This window comes from Schistocerca piceifrons, chromosome 3 (assembly GCF_021461385.2).
Source record: "Schistocerca piceifrons isolate TAMUIC-IGC-003096 chromosome 3, iqSchPice1.1, whole genome shotgun sequence".
Lineage (NCBI taxonomy): Eukaryota > Metazoa > Arthropoda > Insecta > Orthoptera > Acrididae > Schistocerca > Schistocerca piceifrons.
In genome coordinates, this window is record NC_060140.1 from 881,402,996 (window position 1) to 881,418,958 (window position 15,963).

A 15,963-nucleotide genomic window follows, 5' to 3' on the forward strand; every position below is an offset into this window, starting at 1 on the left:
TTCCATTATCCTCTTTTTGCTTTTGCTGATGGTAATCATATATCCTCCTTTCAAGACACTGTCCATTCCATTCAACTGCTCTTTCAAGTCCTTTGCTGTGGCTGACAGATTTACAAGGTCATCGCAAATCTCAAAATTTTTATTTTTTCTCCCTGGACTTTAATTTCTATTCTACATTTTTCTTTTTTTTTCTTTACTGATTGCCCTTTGTACAGATTTAATAACACCGGGAATATTCTACAATCGTGTCTCACTTTTCTTTCAACCATTGTTTCCTTTTTAGTGCCCCTCGACTTTTACAACTGCCGTGTGGTTTCTGTACAGATTATAAATAGCTTTTCGCTCCTGTATTTCACCCCTGCTAATCTTCAAAATTTCAAAGATAGTATCCCTGTCAGCACTGTCAAAAGTTTTCTCGAAGTCTACAAACGACATAAACGTAGGTTTTCTTTTCTTACCAGTCTTCTATAAGTCGTAGCGTCAGTATTGCCTCGCGAATTCCTACTTTTCTGCTGAATCCAAACTGATCATTTCCGCGGTCGGCTTCTACCAGTTTTCCCATTCTTCTATAAAGAATTCGTGTTAGTATTTTGCAGCCATGACTTATTAAACTGATAGTTCGGTAACAGCCACACCTTTCAGCACCTGCGTTCTTTGGAATTCGGATTATTACATTCTTCTTGAAACATGAAGGTATTTCACCTGTCTCATTCATCTTGGGCACAAGATGAAAGAGTTTTGTCATGGCTGATTCTCCCAAGGCTATCCGTAGTCCTGACAGAATATCGCCTACTCCGGGTCCTTGTTTCGACTTAGGTCTTTCAGTGTTCTGTCGAATTCTTCTCGAAATATCATATCTCTCGTCTCATCTTCATCTACGTCCTCTTCCGTTTCTATAATATTGTCTTGAATTCATCTTCCTTGTATAGACTCTCTACATACTCCTTAGCATCTTGCAGCTTTCCATTCTTTGCTTAGGACTGGTTTTCCATCTGAGCTCTTGATGGTCATAAAGCTGCTTCTATTTTCTCGAAAGACCTCTTTAATTTCCCTGTAGATGATATCTATAATCCCGTAGTGAAATATGCTTCTAACTCCTTACGTTAATCCTCTAGCGATTCCTGCTTAGTCGTTTTGCACTTCCTGTCAATGTCACTTTCAGTCGTTTGTACTCCCATGCTTTGAGAGATGAAATAGTGAAGGCAGCAGAGAACTAAATAACTAAAAATACAAGGCCCAATAGAAATCCTTGGATAGAACGGGAGATACTGAATTTAATTTATGAAAGGAGAAAATATAAAAATTCAGCAAATCAAGCGTTTTTATATTTTCTACTTTCATCAATTAAATTCAGTATCTCCCGTGTTATCCAAGGATTTGTGCTACACCTCTTCTTTTTACCTACTTGATCCTGTGCTGCCTTCACTATTTCATCTCTCAATGCTAGCCATTCTTCTTCTACTGTATTCTTTTTCCCTGTTCTTGTCACTCGCTCCCTAATGCTCCCGCTGAAAGTCTCTATAACCTCTGACTCTTTCAGTTTATACAGGTCCCGTCTCTATAAATTCCCACCTTTTTGCAGTTTCTTCAGTTTCAATCTGCAGTTCATAACCAATGAACTGTGGTCAGAGTGCACATCTGTACCTGGAAATGTCTTACTATTCAAAATCTGGTTCTGAAAACTCTTACCATTAAATAATCATCTGAATCTTCAGGTGTCTCCAGATCTCTTCCACGTATACAACCATCTTTCACGATTCGTACACCAAGTGTTAGCGATGAATAAATAATACTCTGTGCAAAATTCTACCAGGCGACTTCCTTTTTCATTCATTCCATCCAATCCATATTCATCTACTGTTTTTCTTTCTCTTTCTTTCCTTGCTATCGAATCTCAGTTACCCATTAGAGTTTTTATCTCTGAATTATCTAAATAATTTCCTTTATGTCATCATGCGTTCTTTCGAACACTTCATCAGCGACGCTAAGTGGCATATAAACTATTGCTACTGTGGCGGCTGTTAGCTTCATGTCTGTCTTGAATATGACTATGGCGTTCAATATGATGTTCGTAGTAGCTTACCCGCGTTCCTACTTTCTTACTGATTATTAGACGTAGTCGTGCTTTTCCCTTATGTGATTTTGTGCTCATAACCCTGTATTGACCTGACACGAAATCCTTTTCTTCCTGCCATAGCACTTCATTAATTCCCACTATATCTAACTTCAGTCTCTTCATTCCCCTTTTAAAATTTTCTAACCTACCAGCTCGATTGGGGCGCCTAACACTCCACTCTCCGATACGAAGAACTCCAGTTTTGTTTCTTCCGATGACGACATCCTTGTGTGAAGTCCCCAGCCGGAGGTCCGAATGGGGGACATATTACCTCCGGAAGACTCTATCCAAGAGGATGTCATCGTTATTTAACCCTACTGTAGATTTGCATGCCCTCGGGAAGAATTACGGCTGTAGTTTTCCCTATTATATAGACGCTGAGTTATTACTGACAGCCGTATTAATTAATGTATCATGGCCCTTGTAAAACAACGAAATATGTTACATCTTACTACACTTACGCTGAAAATTATTCCTAAATACTGCGTTCCATAGTACGCAGCTCGTGGTCGTGCGGTAGCGTTCTCGCTTCACGCGCCCAGGTTCCAGGGTTCGATTCCCGGCGGGGGTCAGGGATTTTCTCTGCCTCGTGATGACTGGGTGTTGTGTGATGTCGTTAGGTTACTTAGGTTTAAGTAGTTCTAAGTTATAGGGAACTGATGACCATAGATGTTAAGTCCCATAGTGCTCAGAGCCATTTGAACCATTTTTTTTTGCGTCCCTTACAAGCTTTCATTCCACCTATTTAGCACCTCGACCCCAGTCAGCATATCATACTGACGTTACAATATGTGATACGTGATCGACAGACTTCCTTGCTTAATTCTTTGTTACACGTCCGTTTGTTTCATGTTTCAGCACATATTCAAAATCAGTTTTAATGGTACTTCGTTATTTGTATGCGTACTACTCTCATACTTATCAATGCAAATTTTCATGAATAATACATGCATCATCATACGTCATCACATGTTACTTCGGTCATATATCTTAACTAAAGGACAGACAGCTTTGCTTTTTGCTACGATTAATCGTGCGTAACTAAGTATCTCTACACATATAAACGTCGGGCTACGTACTTCCTGAACTTTAAGGGGCTCTGAATTGTATCAGCATTTTACGTCAAATTGTCGGCTAATGCAACAGTTACGAGCTTCCTTATAATGCTGTTTATCATAACCTATTACATGTTATGTATAAAAAAAAGGGAAATGCTAAGGATCAGTGTGGGTGCAGTGGGGGTCAGCGAAATGAAATGGAAAGATGACAAGGATTTCTGGTCAGATGAGTATAGGGTAATACAACAGTAGCGTAAAATGGTAAAACGGGAGTAGGATTCGTTATGAGTAAGAAGCTGTTCTCATCAAAATCGATAGCAAATCAACATCGACAACAAGTGTTCAGCTATACATGCCGACGTCGCAGATGGAAAGGCAGAGAAAGTATGTGAACGTGTAAAACATTACGTAAAGGGAGAGGGAAATCTGTCATTGGGAATTGGAATCCCGATTGTAGGGGAAGGAGTAGAAGAAAGTGTTATGGGAGAAAATGGGCTTGCTAGTAGGAATGAGAGAGGAGAAAGACTGATTGAGCCCTGCAATAAATTTCAGCTTGTAATAGCGAGAACTCTGTTTAGTAATCACAAGAGGAGGAAGTAAGCTTGCAAAGACCGGGAGATAGGGAAAGATTCCAGTTAGATTATGTCATAGTCAGGGAGAGACTCCGAAATCAGATATTGGATTGTAATGAGTACTCAGGAACAGTTAGACTCAGATAACAGTTTACTAATTATGAAGAGTAGACTGAACTCAGAGACTAGAGAGGAAGAATCAATGCTCAAAGAAGTGGGAAGTACTAAGCAATCAGAGACACGCTTGAAGCTCTCTGAGACTAATTGCGAGGATCCAATGGGTAACAGAAGAAATACCTCAGTTGATCGACGAAAGGCTGAAGTACAAAACCGTTGAGGGAAATTCAGGTACATAGAAATAAAAGTCACTTGTTGTTGTTGTTGCTGTGGTCTTCAGTCCTGAGACTGGTTTGATGCGGCTCTCCATGCTACTCTATCCTGTGCAAGTTTCTTCATCTCCCAGTACCTACTGCAACCTACATCTTTCTGAATCTGCTTAGTATATTCATCTCTTGGTCTCCCTCTACGATTTTTACCCTCCACGCTGCCCTCTAGTACTAAATTGGTGATCCCTTGATGCCTCAGAACATGTCCTGCCAACCGATCCCTTCTTCTAGTCAATTTGTGCCACAAACCTCTCTTCTCCCCAATCCTATTCGATACCTCCTCATTAGTTATATGATCTACCCATCTAATCTTCAGCATTCTTCTGTAGCACCACATTTCGAAAGCTTCTATTCTCTTCTTGTCCAAACTAGTTATCGTTCATGTTTCATTTCCTAAGTGAGTAGGTATTAAAATCCACGGGGAATAAATAAAACCTTTGAGGTTCGCCGATGACATTGTAATTCTGTCCGAGACAGCAAAGGACTTGGAAGAGCAGTTGAACGGAATGGATAGTGTCCTGAAAGGAGGATATAAGATGAACATCAACAAAAGCAAAACGAGGATAATGGAATGTAGTCGAATTAAGTCGGGTGATGCTGAGGGAATTAGATTAGGAAATGAGACACTTAAAGTAGTAAAGGAGTTTTGATATTTGGGGAGCAAAATAACTGATGATGGTCGAAGTAGAGAGGATATAAAATGGCAAGGAAAGCGTTTCTGAAGAAGAGAAATTTGTTAACATCGAGTATAGATTTAAGTGTCAGGAAGTCGTTTCTGAAAGTATTTGTATGGAGTGTAGCCATGTATGGAAGTGAAACATGGACGATAACTAGTTTCGACAAGAAGAGTCACTTAGGAATGAAATAAGTAGGAAGTCCACGGAAGCCAGTACTAAATGGCTGCATGAATAATGTGAAGAAATCGAAAAAGAAATGATTTTCAGAAGAAGTGACTGAGCGTGTAGAAACGGCAAACAACCTTCAGTTAAATTAAAAGCAAGGGTGATAACTTTAAGAGTGCAGTGGGGACTTCACTGTTCGATGTAGAGGTGAGAGCGGATAGGTGGAAAGAATACACTGAAGGCCTCTTTGAGGGGGAGAAATTGTCTGATCACGTGATAGAAGAAGAAACAGGAGACGAGAGGGAAGAGAAAGGGGTACAGTATTAGAATCAGAATTTAAAAGGACTTTGTACGACTTAAGAATAAATAAGGCAGAAAGGATGCATATTATTCCATCGGAATTTCTAAAGTCGTATGGGGGAGTGGCAACAAAACGATTACTCTCGTTGATGTCTAGACTGAGAACGTACCATATGGCCTTCGGGAAAATATCATCCACACAATTCTGAAGATAGCAAAGTCAGGAAAGTGTGAGAACTGTCGCACGATCAGCTTAATAGCTCATGAAAACAAGTTGCTGACAAGAATAATATACAGAAGTACGGAAATGAAAATCGAGGACCTGTTAGATGACGATCATTTACGCGTCAGAAAAATTAGACACCAGAGATGCAGTTCTGACGTTGCGGTAGATAATGGAAACAGGACTGTAGAAAATTGAGACACGTTCATAGGAACTGTCGACCAAGAAAAAGCGTTCGAAATTTCAAAATGATACATGATGTTCGAAATTCTGAGAATAAGCTACATGAAAAGACGGGTAATATTCAATACGTTCAAGATCCAAGACCAAACAGTAGGACTAGAAGACCGAAAAACAAGTGCTCGGATTAAAAAATAAGTAGTCTTTAGTCCCAATTGTTCTATCTATCCATCGAAGAAGCAATGGCAAAAAAAAGAAAGGTTGAAGAGCGGTATTAAAATTCAGGGTGAAAAGATATCAATGATAAGATTCGCTGATGACATTGCTATCCACAGTGGACGTGAAGAAGGATTACAGGATGTGATGGAGGAATGAACAGTTTAATGAGTACAGAATATGGATTCAGAAAGACGAAAATAATGAGAAGTATCAGAAATGAGAACAGCGACAAACATCTACATCTACATCTACATGGATACTCTGCAGATCATATTTAAGTGCCTGGCAGAGGGTTCATCGAACGACTTTCACAATTCTCTATTATTCCAATCTGTCATAGCGCGCAGAAAGAACGATCACCTATATCCTTCGGTACGAGCTCTGATTTCCCTTTTTTGTATCATGGTAATCGTTTCTCCCTATGTAGGTCGGCGTCAACAAAATATTTTCGCTTTCGAAGGAGAAAATTGGTGATTGGAATTTCGTGAGGAGATTCCGCCGCAACGAAAAACGCCTTTGTTTTAATTACGTCAACCCCAAATCCTGTATCATTTCAGTGACACTCTCTCGCCTATTTCCCGATAATACAAAACGTGCTGCCCTTCTCCGAACTTTTTCGATGTACTTCGTCAATGCTATCAGGTAAAGATAACACACTGCGCAGCAGTATTCTAAAAGAGGACGGACAAGCGTAGTTTAGGCAGTCTCCTTACCAGGTCTGTTACATTTTCCAAGTGTCCTGCCAATAAAATGCAGTCTTTGGTTAGCCTTTGCAACATTTTCTTTGTGTTCAATCCAGTTTAAGTTGTTCGTAACTGTAATTCCTAGGTATGTAGTTGAATTTACTGTCTTACTTTTGACTGATTTAACGATAACCGAAGTTTAACGGATCCCTTTTAGCACTCTTGTGGATGACCTCACACTTTTCGCTATTGAGGGTCAATTGCCAATTTTCGCACCATATAGATTTCTCTTCTAGTCGTTTTGCAATTTGTTTTGATCTTTTGATGACTTTTATGTTGTTGTGGTCTTCAGTCCAGAGACTGGTTTGATGCAGCCCTCCATGCTACTCTATCCTGTGGAAGCTTCTTCATCTCCCAGTACCTACTGCAGCCTACGTCCTTCTGAATCTGCTTAGTGTATTCATCTGTTGGTCTCCCTCTACAATTTTTACCCTCCACGCTGCCCTCCAATACTAAACTGGTGATCCCTTGATGCCTCAGAGCATGTCCTACCAATCGGTCCCTTCTTCTAGTCAAGCTGTGCCACAAACTCCTCTTCTCCCCAATTCTATTCAATACCTCCTCATTAGTTATGTGATCTATCCATCTAATCTTCAGCATTCTTCTGTAGCACCACATTTCGAAAGCGTCTGTTCTCTTCTTGTCTAAACTATTTATCGTTCACGTTTCACTTCCATACATGGCTACACTCCATACAAATACTTTCAGAAACGACTTCCTGACACTTAAATCTATACTCGATGTTAACAAACTTGTCTTCTTCAGAAACGCTTTCCTTGCTATTGCCAGTCTACATTTTATATCCTCTCTACTTCGACTTTATTAGTCGATAAACTACAGCGTCATCTGCAAACATCCTAAGACGCTTGCTCAGATTGTCTCCAAATCGTTTATATAGATAAGGAACAGCGAAGGGCCTATAACACTACCTTATGGAACGCCAGAAATCACTTCTGTTTTACTGGATGACTTCCCGTCAATTACTACGAACTGTGACCTCTCTGACTGGAAATCACACTACCTTGGGGAACGCCAGAAATCACGTCTGTTTTACTGGATGACTTTCCGTCAGTTACTCTGAACTGTGACCTCTCTGACAATCCATACAAATACTTTCAGTCACAAGTCACAAATCCAGTCACATAACTGAGACGATATTTTATAAGCACGCAGTTTCACTACAAGACGCTTGTGTGGTACAGTGTCAAAAGCCTACCGGAAATCCAGAAATACAGAATCAATCTAGAATCCCTTGTCAATAGCATTCAACATTTTATGTGAGTAAAGAGCCAGTTGTTTCACAAGAACAATGTTTTCTAAATCCATGTTGACTGTGTCTCAATAGACCGTTTCTTCGAGGTAATTCATAATGTTCGAACATAATGTATGTTCCATAATCCTGCTGCCTATCGACGTTAATGATATGGGCCTATAATTTAGTGGATTACTCCTACTTCCTTTCTGGAATGTTGGTGCGACCTGTGCAACTTTCCAGTCTTTGGGTGCGGATCTTCCGTCGAGCGAACGGATGTATATGATTGCTAAGTATGGAGCTAATGCATCAACATACTCTGAAAGCAACCTAATTGGTATACAGTCTGGACCAGAAGACATACTTTATTAAGTGATTTAAGTCACTTCACTACTCCGAGGATATTTACTTCCACGTTACTCATGTTGGCAGCTATTATTGATTGGAATTCTGGAATATTTACTTCGTCTTCTTTTGTGAAGGCATTTCAGAAGGCTGTGTTTAGTAACTCTGCTTTGGCAGAACTGTCTTCGATAGTATGCCCATTGCTGTCGCGCAGAGAAGGCATTGACTGTGTCTTGCTGCTAGCATATTTCACGTACGACCAGAATCTCTTTGGATTTTCTGCCAGGTTTAGAGACTAAGTTTTGTTATGGAAACTATTATAAGAAGCTCGCATTAAAGTCCGCGCAAAATTTCGATCTTATGTAAAAGATCGTCAATCTTGGAGATTTTGCGTCCGTTTAAATTTGGCATGTTTGTTTCGTTGTTTCTGCAACAGTGTTCTAAACCGTTTTGTGTACCAAGGAGGATCAGCTCCGTCGTTTGTTAATTTATTTGGTATAAATCTCTCAGTTGCTTCCGATACTAATTCTTTGAATTCAAGCCACATCTGGTCTACACTTAACATCAGACTAGGGAATCAGGAAGCAAACGAAGTTAAGAAATTATGCTACCTAGGCAGCAAAATAACCCATGACGGATGGAGCAAAGAGGACAGAAAAAGCAGACTAGCACTGACAAAAATGGCGTTCCTGTTCAAGAGAAGTCTACTAGTACCAAACTTAGGCCTTAATTGGAGAAAGAAATTTCTGAGAATGTACGTTTGGAGAACATGATTGTATGGTAGTGAAACATGGACTGTGGGAAAACCGGAAAAGAAGAGAATCGTAGCATTTGAGATGTAGTGCTACAGACGAGTGTTGAAAATCAGCTGGACAGATAAGGTATGGAACAAGGAGGTTCTATAGACAATCGCGGAGTAAAGGAGTATAAAGTAAGCACTGATAGGAACAACGGACATAATGCTAGGATATCTGTTAAGACATCACGGAATAACTTCCATGGTATTAGAGACAGCTGCAGGAGGTAAAAACGTAGAGGAAGTCAGAGATTGGAATGAGTCCAGCAAATAATTGAGGACAGAGATTGCAAATGCTACTCTGAGATCAAAATGCTGGCACAGGAGAGGAATTAGTGACGGGCCGCATCATCTACAGCTACATCTGCATGGATACTCAGCAAATCAAATTTAAGTGCCTGGCAGAGGTCGAACCACCTTCACAATTCTCGTTATTACAATCTCGTATAATGCGCGGAAAGAATGAACACCTATATCTACCCGTACGAGCTCTGATTTCCCTTATTTTATCGTGGTGATCGTTCCTCCCTATGTAGGTCGGTGTCAAGAAAATATTTTCGCATTCGTAGGAGAAAGCTGATCATTGGAATTTCGTGAGAATATCCGTCGCAACGAAAAAAGCTTTTCTTTTAATGATGTCCAGCCCAAATCCTGTATCATTTCAGTGACACTCTCTCGAATATTTCGCGATAATACAAAACATGCTGCCCTTCTTTCAACGTTTTCGATGTACTCCGTCAGTCCTACCTGGTAAGGATCCCACAGCGCGCAGCAGTATTCTAAAAGCGGACGGACAAGCGTAGTGTAGGCAGTGTCCTTAGTATGTCTGTTACATTTTCTGAATGTCCTGCCAATAAAATGCAGTCAGTGGACAAATGGTTCAAATGGCTCTCAGCACTATGGGACTTAACATCTGTGGTCATCAGTCCCCTAGAACTTAGAACTACTTAAACCTAACTAACCTAAGGACATCACACACATCTATGCCCGAGGCAGGATTCGAACCTGCGACCGTAGCAGTCGGGCAGTTCGGGACTGAGCGCCTAGAACCGCTAGACCACCGCGGCCGGCGCAGTCAGTGGACATGTTGTCGACATCTATGGCTAGCCGATTGCTGTGTAAGTTGCCATTACTTACAGTGTTTATATTAGTTATTAAATAAGAATAACTTTTCAAGTTTACAAGAGTGTTTCCTTACTAATACTTTATTTTTGACGCTGCTTGTTAGATTACTGATGTTAAAGCCACGACACGTTTCCGAAAGGCTTGTAGAATTCTCTTAGTATGGGTGAAATTACTATAAATTTCATGAGAGTTTTTACACGTTCATATTTCTGTAATTTTCTATAATTGCAATATTATGATTTATACTTCGCCCAGTAATGAAATGTATAATAGATACATTTCATCTAACGGATTTTAATTCTACACCGTTTTTTATGTTATCCTTTCGTTCAAAAAAGAATTTCTTATTTATTACTATACTTCGTCAAGTAATTGCATATAGTTTAAAAGTTACTACCACTTCCAACGTGCTTACAGACCACTGTGTGGCGCTTAGGAAACTAATTTTAATTTTACTTATCTTTTATATTATCCATTCATTCAAATTACTCTTACTTATATTACTACAGTTTGTTAATCGTTCAGTGGTTCCTGCTATGATCAACCTAGCAATAGCGCCATCTGGCGGAACTTTAAAGCCCTGGTGCATGGTATCGGTTCCGCTTCTATATAATTATATGTGCGGTGTCTATTTTATCGGACATGTCCGAAAGAAAGGGCATGACACATATAGTTGTATAGATACGCCTCGACGGGCATAAACTGCTTCAGTGTGGATGTACGCCGGCCGTTGTGGCCGAGCGGTTCTAGGCGCTTCAGTCTGGAACCGCGCGACCGCTACGATCGCAGGTTCGAATCCTGCCTCGGGCATGGATGTGTGTGATGTCCTTAGGTTAGTTAGGTTTAAGTAGTTCTAAGTTCTAGGGGACTGATGACCTCAGATGTTAAGTTCCATAGTGCTCAGAGCCATTTGAACCATTTTTTTTTTTTGTGGATGTATACCATAGTTCGATCCCTTGCGGGAATACAGTGAGGCTGCGAGCAACGAGGGAAAAGAACGGGGTCACAACATGAGTGGGGAGCAGCACTTCGGAATTTGAGTCGGGCGAGAAGCGTGTCCGGATGGCCGAGGCGGAAGTGTGCTTCCCGCTGTCGTGCGGCTCGGACATCCGTTTACGTCCCTGCCGCGGAGCTCCGCGCGCACGCGGTTACTTACTTCGTGTCAGTCTTCGCTAGTGCTTACACTTTCGAAGTATAATCGCTCATTCGTATGGGAAAGATCAAATTTAATAAAGAATTTACACGACCGAAGGCATTTGAAGTCGAACGATTTATACGTGAAAAAATTAAAATTGAACCACAAGATATGATTGGAGTCCTCTATCACAAGCAGTGTGGTCTTCCTGAAACTCATCAACGACACGGTGTGTGACAAGATCGTACGCGACCACGAAGATGGACTTAAATTTAAACATTCTGACGGCCATGTCGGGGCGGTGGCTATTGATCACGCGGGGCTTGGATTAGGAACTGCCAGAGTGTTTGAGCTACCATTTGAGTTTCTGGCTGAGATCGTGGTTGCCGTCCTACAACCCTATGGTCAGTCACTTAGTCAGATAGCAGAAAAATGGACAACCTTTACCCCGTACCTGATACTTAATGGTATGCGACATATGCGGGTCGAGCTATCTAAACATGTGCCATCTTATCTCACAATTGGAGGCTGCAGAACTATAGTCTTTTAGGGTGGTCAACCGAAAACTTACTCAAATTGTGGTCAGGAAGGTCATGTTCGCTCAGCATGTCTCCAAAGAAGACCTGTACAAATACCGAAAGGTGTAAGCCGTAGCAACACCCATGGCGACGTCTCTCCCTCTCACATATGCAAATGTGTTCCGGTAGGACACCGCACTGAACAGTGTCAGCGGCCAACAGCGGGACAGTCCTGCCGACGACGGCAGATGACGACACGATCATGGTGGCGGCGGTGACGCACACCACTGAGCAGCACCGATCGATACCAACAATACGGCGATCAGAGGAGCAAATCGTCATCGGTCATCGACAGTCATACAGTGCCAACGGCTGCATTCGTTTCAGACTGCAGCAGCGACAGAGACACTCACCGATATTCCGATACAGGAACGCACACGCTTAAGCAATAGTCCCCGAAACGGTACAAAAAACTACGTTTCATCCCGTCGGTCGACTGCTTAATACGTGCGCAAACGGCCGAGGAAGACTGCCGCTGCCGGCCGCGGTGGCCGTGCGGTTCTAGGCGCTCCAGTCCGGAGCCGCGCTGTTGCTACGGTCGCAGATTCGAATCCTGCCTCGGGCATGGATGTGTGTGGTGTCCTTAGGTTAGGTAGCTTTAACTAGTTGTAAGTTCTAGGGGACTGATGACCACAGCAGTTGAGTCCCATAGTGCTCAGAGCCATTTGAACCATTTTTTTGAAGACGGTCACTTTATAGAGGGTCCTGAGACTTTGCTTCCAGAGCACCACCGTCTCGATAGCAGCATACGTCAAGAGCGACCCGTAAAGGTTGACAACGCACAGCTACCAGCAATCCGTGGCCAATCCCAGGTACTGGAAGACGCAACACAGGGAGGCGGGACTGGAAAGACCCAGCCGGCAGCAAACTTGTCACAAGGAGACTGGGCTCACGTTTCTGTGGCTGGGACTTAACATTCAGTGTCTATATAATAGGGAAAACTACAGCCGCAATTCTTCCTTAGGATTTCCCTTTTTTTTTGGCACATAACATTGTAAGAGGTCCATGACTAAGGAATTTATTGCTAGCCCACTCGAGGAGATGTAACATCCATGGAATGCTCACGCGCTGCCTGCGATATGTAAGCTACAATAGAATCGCAGACCAGAGAGCAGTGTCGCCAGCAGCAATAGTAGTAGTAGTAGTAGTAGTTTGTAGTCGGGCGGTTGGGTCAGGTCGCTCGTAGAGAGGAGTTGTATAGCTCACAGAGAGCACTTGTGTCCTGTATGGAATTACCAAGGCCAGTCTTGGAGAACGATGGCGGTGCCTGAGCGATGTAGTATCAGGTAAAAGCAAAAATTATTATTATTTATTACCTCGCGCGTATGTAATTCGCAACAACTTATTTTGTACTATTGTTATATCAAAGTCACATGTAAATAATTTTTCAGTAATAATCTTATCTTATAAAGATAATTTCGGACACTCATTCATCTGAATTTAAAGTTTTTACTGACTTCTCCTATACATAGTCATGCCAATTATCGTAAATAAAATCAGTTGTTTTTCATACGTAACAAAATCTAGTGGCCAGCATTGCACTGGGCTGTGCCAGAAAAATTTCTTATAGGAGCAGATATACACGCGTTATACGGGGGCACAATTAAGGTAAGAAATTTTCAGTTTATTCAGAATGACTCTTCAGGGCCATGACGCAGCATTGCTTTCGTCCAGATTTACCAGTTTAGATTCACAGTCAGTTATTGAAAGGTTTTATATGAGTCACATTTTCATTGGGAGGTTAGTCAGATTTTTATTCCGAGGTTACGGAAATAAACTGTTGGGAAGTTACAACATGTAATAGGTTATGATAAACAGCATTAGAAGAAAGCTCGTAACTGTTGCATTAGCCGACAATTTGACGTAAAATGCTGATACAATTCAGAGCCCTTAAAGTTCAGGAAGTACGTAGCCCGACGTTTACATGTGTAGAGATACTTAGTTATGGACGATTAATCGTAGCAAAAAGCAAAGCTGTCTGTCCTTTAGTTAAGATATATGACTGAAGTAATATGTGATGACGTATGATGATGTATGTATTATTTATGAAAATTTGCATTGATAAGTATGGGAGTATTACACATACAAATAACGAAGTACCATTAAAATTGATTTTGATTATGAATAGAAACATTATGAAACAAACAGACGTGTAACAAAGAATTAAGCAAGAAAGTCTGTCGATCACGTGTCACATATTGTAACGTCAGTATGATATGCTGACCGAGGTCGAGGTGCTAAGTAGGTATTCCCGGCGGGGTCAGGGATTTTCTCTGCTTTGTGATGGCTGGGTGTTGTGTGATGTCCTTAGGTTAGTTAGGTTTAAGTAGCCCTAAGTTCTAGGGGAATTATGACCATAGATGTTGAGTCCCATAGTGCTCAGAGCCATTTGAACCATTTTTTTTGCTAAGTAGGTGAAATGAAAGCATGTAAGGAACGCAGTATTTAGGAATAATTTTCAGCGTAAGTGTAGTAAGAAGTAACATATTTCGCTAAGTATTTTACAAGGACCATGATACATTAATTAATACGGCTGTCAGTAATAATTTAGTGTCTATGTAATAGGGAAAACTACAGCCGTCATTTTTCTAGAGGGCGTGCAGATCTACCGTAGGGTTAAACAACGGTGACATCCTCTCGGATAGAGTCTTCCAGAGGTAATATGTCAGTAACAGGCGGCACGGTGAGGGCGGCGCCACTCTGAAGTTAGACATATAACCAAAGACGGCGGATAGGATGGAGTGGCGTAACGTGCTAGTACAACAACAGACTGCGTAAATTTCCATGGCCGAGACACATGCGACGGAACGAAGGCAAGCATATCAGCTTGCCTGTATCAATATTAATACCACACGGTCGCAGATTAAGATGTCTTTGCGCAACTGTATGCTACAAACAGCGGACATCGACATCGTCCTCCTACTAAAAGTGTACGCCGATTAATTTCCTGTCACTCGCGGATATGAATTCTACGTACGGATCACTCGCCTCCGAAACTGGCAGAGGCGTAGCAATATCTCTCAAACAAGATATTACGCCAGATATTGTACTGTACCTTCAGTCGGTGTGGGGAAATGTCATACTTGATGTACGACTCATCAACAGGTATGCAGCATCCGGTAGAGACAGGAGGCGAGAGCATTCCCGCGTCTTCTCGGAGGAAATTACCCGGCTCTTCCAATGTCAACACGACTGTTTAATCCTAGGCGGCGATTTTAATTTGCACGTGCATCGAAAGGTCAATTTCTTCGATACAGCCCGTGCCCGTGGTCAGAACTACAACTGTTGGCGCAGAATAAGCATCTGCTTGGGATGTCAGTAGCGAGGTGGCACAGTGGTTAGACACTGGACTCGCATTCGGGAGGACGACGGTTCAATCCCGCGTCCGGCCATCCTGATTTAGGTTTTCCGTGATTTCCCTAAATCGTTCCAGGCAAATGCCGGGATGGTTCCTTTAAAAGGGCACGGCCGACTTCCTTTTCCATCCTTCCCTAATCCAATGAGACCGATGGGATGTCAGTGGCTTCCGTCCTGGATACATCCGTACTGCGAGTCACTCCGCTAGCCGTCACGACGAGTACACGTCACACACAATCTTAATGCTGACGTCTTCGAAACGGAACTGTGGCCTACAGCCTATACTGACCATACGGTATTAGTGTGCACAAACTTCCTCCGACGGCAGCAGGCCTGGCGTAACCGCGGTTCTTGGAAAACCAACGTCGCCACCTCAGGGACTCAGCTTGTCGAGACGTCACTGAAGATGTCTGGAGATGTTGCGAGCGACGCCTTCGGTCGTAACCCACGACGCTAAGTTGGTGGATGGGTTGCACCAAACAGGCGCCGCGCCGTGCAGTGATGAGATTGGTCGTGAGCAGGCAGTGTGGTGACGCCCGTCAGACGATGGTCTTTATTGCACGGTGCTACAGGAATGAGTCGGACAAGTACCTTCTCCGGAGAAGTAAGCGGCGGTCAACGAGCAGAGGCCAGAATTATATCCACCATGCGGCACCCACTCGAAGTTACAGTGGTCAGGGCACGGGCAGTAGATCGGGTTGCAGGACACAGCGCCAATCGATGTATCACATCATCA